A 6,000-nucleotide genomic window follows, 5' to 3' on the forward strand; every position below is an offset into this window, starting at 1 on the left:
CTGACATTTTTATCAGGCCATAATTCCCCCAAGTAACCAGATATATTGTTCTATTAATTCCCAAGTGAACAGTCTGTGATAGTTAATGTTGACAAAAAAAGCACCTATTGTGCCATAAGACTATTGTTAGAGAAAGTTTGCACCTGCACCTATCTGGCTCTACTTTCAGGGGCCTTTCTGGAGTCCGAGTCACAGGTATCCTTCAGGACGGTAGGGAACCAGCCATGCCTGCCCTTCTGTGTCGAATTCCTGGCACCAAGTACTCTAGATCTGCCTTTGAAGCGGTTTGACAGTGAGAAAAATAATAGCTCCATTAACCTCTAGCTATTGTATAAAGGTTTAATAAAACAAGAAGGATAATAACCTCAATCTACTTTATTCCCTAAAATGCAATAATATGGAGTGTGGCAATTGTTAAAGATCTTTGTTTTCTTAACAAAGATCCATATCCACGTAGTGTGAGCATATATAGATTGTAGATGTTGCGTCATCAATCAGGTGAGTGACTTATGCTGACAGTTTCTAAATAGGCCTTTGTGACTGTGGGAGCTAACATGTCTTTAAATGCTGTGTACAATCTTGCTGTGAGGAGAACTGGAGACATTTTGGAAAGAACATTATCACTGGCAATGAGTAGCAAAACTAGGTGGCTCATCAATTATTCAACATATTATTTACATGTATAATTTTGTAAATATCCAGGAAAAAAGCATCTATTAAAATATGTAAGGCGGGCCGGCACCGTGGCTCAATAAGCTAATCCTCCACCTTGCGGCGCTGGCACACCGGGTTCTAGTCCCGGTCGGGGCTCCAGATTCTATCCCGGTTGCCCCTCTTCCAGGCCAGCTCTCTGCTGTGACCAGGGAGTGCAGTGGAGGATGGCCCAAGTGCTTGGGCCCTGCACCCCATGGGAGACCAGGAGAAGCATCTGGCTCCTGGCTTCGGATCAGCATTGTGCCCTGTCGCAGCGCGCCGGCTGCGGCAGCCATTGGAGGGTGAACCAATGGCAAAAGGAAGACCTTTCTCTCTGTCTCTCTCTCTCACTGTCCACGTTGTCTGTCAAAAAAAATTTAAAAAAAGTGAAATATGTAAGGCAAGATGTAGCTGGGTTATGTTATAGACATTTAAATTGAATTGCAACCCTTGCATGAAGTAAAATACTTTGTAAATGGTTTTGGCATGCAATTATAGAGCATAATTGATTGACTAAAGAGAACAACTCACTTTGGAAAATTATTCAAGATTGCCGTCTTTTATTTGCATGGTTTAATTGGGGGAGTTCTGACCTCACAGAGGTTGAAGGGTCTCAGCTTGGTTGTTGTTTATTCTTTTGGAAACAAGACATACCATGCGATTTTTGATCATGTTTTAGAAAGCAGAATAACTTAATCTTCCTGTGTAATTGGGTGGGAACTATTCTGAGTCTCTAGAGGACTGTGGGTTTATTGGTGCTTCAATGTAAATGTGGTGAAAATCATCCCAGTAGCAGTCAGAGGAGAGAACCACTGTGGCACTGTAATCATCTCCTGTGGTCTAGTCATTGTTACTGAGTAAAGGCAGAGACTGTTTCATACACAAGGAAATCACATCTGCACAATACATTTATAGGCCTGCATAGAGCTGCAGTTAAGAGAACAAGAGTTGGCTGGCGCCGCAGCTCACGAGGCTAATCCTCCACCTTGCGGTGCCAGCACACCGGGTTCTAGTCCTGGTCGGGGCACTGATCCTGTCCCGGTTGCCCCTCTTCCAGGCCAGCTCTCTGCTGTGGCCAGGGAGTGCAGTGGAGGATGGCCCAAGTGGTTGGGCCCTGCACCCCATGGGAGACCAGGAGAAGTACCTGGCTCCTGCCATCAGATCAGCGCGGTGCGCCGGCCGCAGCGTGCCTACCGCGGCGGCCATTGGAGGGTGAACCAACGGCAAAGGAAGACCTTTCTCTCTCTCTCTCTCTCACTGTCCACTCTGCCTGTCAAAAAAAAAAAAAAAAAAAAAAAAAAGAGAACAAGAGTTAACAATCAGGAAGTACTTACAAGATCAAGGGGAAGCCAGGGAAAGTCCTCACAAAGGCACAAAGAGAAAACCAAATGTGTCTTCAGGTTAGTTTCTTTCCTTGGAGTTCTCCTCAAATTACAGAGCCATAAGTTTGACACTGACTTCCATTTTCCAGGCAGAAATTAGTTTCCTAAGACTTGATCATGTCGTCTTGCAGAGCAGGAAGTGTCAGTATGATTCGGCCCAGAACGATCAAACGGCGAGTGTGCTGGCTGGCTGTTAGTGTTGACTCTAGGCAAGGTGTTTCTGTGCATTCTGTAATATAGAAAATGTAGGGAGAGGAATGGGGGCTGCGAGCTTATTAGATCCTCAGTGAAAGCCAGGGGTGGAAGGCATCCCTTAGTAGACTCTGTGGATCCAGGTGAGAAGGTGCTGGGCGATCACTGCCCGTGCATCACAGCTGACCGCTCCAGCGCCTTGCTCATCTCACCTGGTCCCCACACCATGTCTTCAGAACATTCAAATAGCAGCCAACCTTTCTTCCTAACTTTCTATTTTGAGTTTATAATAGATTCACAGGAAATTGAAAAAGGATACATTTACCAAGAGACTCTGTACCCTTCACCCAGTTTCCCTGGATGGTCACACCTTGCATAATGATATTATAATATTAAAAACTGCAAAAATTGACATTAGGAAAATTCAATGAAGTTATTTAGGTTTCTCCAGTTTTGTGTGTACCATATGTGTATATGTATTCCTAGTATGTAGCTCTATGTAATTGTATCACAGGTGTAAACTCTTGACTGCTCTCGCAATCAGATGGCAGAAGAATCCCTTCACCACCCTCTGTATCCACACTTGCTGCCACTAATCTGGTCTCCACCTCTACACTTTTATTTTTTTAAGATTGTCATATAAATGCAATCATATAATATGTAACCCTCTGTGGATAACATTCGTACTCAGCTGTCCAGTCTGCTGCATCCACCAACAGCCATCAGGAGCTCTTGTTTTATGGCTGTGTAGCCTCATTGTGGGGATGAACCACATTTGCTTCACCCACTGAACCCTTGAAAGATACTGCCAGTTTTTGGTGATTATGGATAAAATGCGTATGAACATTTGTGTGCAGGTTCTGCATACACATGGATTTTAAATTCTCTTGGACAAAAACCTTAAGAGTGTAATTGTTAGGTTGCACAATAATTACCTGCTCAATTTTATAGGAAACTCTAGTTTTCACAGTGTCTGAACCATTTTACATTCTGGCCAGCAGCACAGGTGCAATTCCATTTCTCAGCATCCTCACCAGTATTTGGTGCTACTGCATTTTATTTTTGTTTCAGCCATTCTGCTAGGAAAGTGGTGATAGCTCATTATGGACTTAGTTTTCATGTTTTAATAGCTAGTGAGCTTGAATATCTTTTTATGTGCTCATTTACCATGCCTACATCTTCTGCATTGGAACATTTGTTCATATATCTTGCCCATTTTCTGCTTAAGTCATTTTTTGTATTGACTTTTGGGCATTATGGATACTAATCTTTTGCAGGTCATGTGTTTCGTAAATATTTTCTCCCAGCCTGCAGCTTTTTCTATACTTCAGTGGTTCTTTGGAATAATCAATCTCTTATTGAGTTGTTGGACTTCAGTCAAATAAAATCCGTAGATTCTCGGTTGTCTTAGGAGCAGAAAGGTATAGGAACATTGGCATACAATCACATTTGTGGCATCGAGTGTGCTGACTGGTTTCTGCCCTGCATGCGAGAAGGGCAGAGCCATGTTCCCAAGGACCTGGGCTGCAGGCTGTGCTGTTAGACCCCAGCTCCATCTGAGAGTTTACTGAACCTGTGTTTAGAAGGCAAAGCACCAAAAAAGTGTTTTCTTTCACACAGACATTTTGTGGTAGTTTAAACAACCTGTATTCATCCAGAAATAGGAAATGAAAGATATACATTTTGCAAATTTCTCTTTTCATCTTTATTGGTATTTTATTCTCAATATAAGTCATATATTAACATTTTAACAGCTTTTAGAGTCTTGCCTTCTTGCATGTTCAATAGCAAGTTCATGAGTAATTTCACAAGGCACACATATCTGTGAAAGGCTTCTACTCATACACAAAGTGCCATTTCTTCCACAGCTGAGTAGATGTTTGTATGATATAGTCCCCTTTGTAGTGTTGCCAGATTTAGCAAATGGAAATAGAGTATACTAAATTTCAATCCAGGTAGATAGTAAATAGAGTTCTTTTTTCTTCAAGAGGACTTCAAAGTCTTCATGGAAAAATGGAATTAAAAGATAACTTTATCTTAGTGCAAAAAAGTTGAAATTCATGCATATTTTATTCATAATACATGTTTTTCGTGAATCTTTGAAGATACTTCATATGCATGGATTTCAAAAAATTCTGTGGCAAAATAAAGTTATCTCTCAATTCCATTCTCTACAATGTTTTTGTTATTTTTAAATCAGTTTTAACATTTCAATATGATTTGTAGGTACAATTCTAAGGACATAATGATTGATGTTCCTTTTGTCCCTGCCTATCCCCCACCTTCTTTTCTTCTCCCTTTCTGTTTTTTTGTAAATTTAAAAAATTCATTTATTTATTTTTAGTTTTTGAGATAACATATCATTTTGCAAGTTTCTATTGAGTTTTTGAGTATTCTTGATTTTTAATTTCTAATTTGGCCCTATACTTTTAGGATTAACATGTATGATTTGGTTTCTTTTACTGACCGGCCTTATGTATCATCAGCAGAGTTACAAAATTGTTCATTTCTTTTTTTTAAGTTTTATTTATTTATTTGAAAGAGCTACACAGAGAGGAGAGGCAGAGAGAGAGAGAGAGAGAAAGAAAGAGAAAGAGAGAGAGAGGTCTTTCATCTGATGGTTCACTCCCCAGTTGGCTGCAACAGCCGGAGTTGCACCAGTCTGAAGCCAGGAACTTCCTCCAGGTCTCCTGTGTGAGTGCAGGGGCCCAAGGACTTGGGCCATCTTCTACTGCTTTCCCAGGCCACAGCAAAGAGCTGGATGGGAAGTGGAGCAGCCGGAACTAGAACGGCACCCATATGGGATGCTGGCGCTTCAGGCCAGGGCATTAACCCGCTGTGGCACAGTGCCAGCCACACAAAATTGTTCATTTCTAAAACTAATTTAATTAAATGAGATAATTACAGCAAATATTTAGATTTATTTGGTATAGCATTTTTTCAGTCATATCCCTTGAGTTTCGTGCATTTACATTATTTTCATAAAAAGAAAATAATGGCAGAGAAACATTCAAGGGTAATTTACTTTAGAGGACGAAGTCACTGTTTTAAAAGATTTTATTTACTTACTTGAGCTTCTATATGCTGTCTCACTCCCCCAAAATAGTTGCAACAACCAGTGGGGTCAGGCCAGGAGATCCATCTGGGTCTCCCATGTGTGTGGGAAGAGGCCCAGACACTTACACTTGGGCCATCTTCTGCTGCTTTTCCTAGATATGTTAGCCAGGTGCTGGACTGGAAATAGAGCAGCCTGGATGTGGCACGGCACCCATATGGGATGCCTGCTTTGCAGATAGAACCTTTACGTGAGAAACCACAACGCTGATCCCATGTCATGTTTTAAGACGTGAAGGTCTGTGGTAAGTTGAGCAGATAAGATGAACACACCAAGTAATTAGCAAGGTGCTTAGGAGATGGGAAGTGTCGTATTTTGTCAAGATTGCACACTACAATTGTTACTACAATACTTGTAGATATTCAGCTGCCTGTATTTTCAGATATCCGTGTAAAGGCACATGGAATAACATAAATCATATGACATCCCAATGAAATGCTTTCATATTTTATCTGGGGAAATGATGACTTTAAGTAAAAATTCAAATTCAGGATTTTCTAAGAAATTATCCATCCTCTAACCAAGGATATCCTCATAGCTGTTTTGTACAAAAGTACACCTGATGTAACTTCCACCGTTCTCTATAGGTGGCTTACATTGGAAATACTGCTTTTTAAA

Source organism: Lepus europaeus, chromosome 8 (genome assembly GCF_033115175.1).
Source record: "Lepus europaeus isolate LE1 chromosome 8, mLepTim1.pri, whole genome shotgun sequence".
Taxonomy (NCBI): Eukaryota; Metazoa; Chordata; class Mammalia; order Lagomorpha; family Leporidae; genus Lepus; species Lepus europaeus.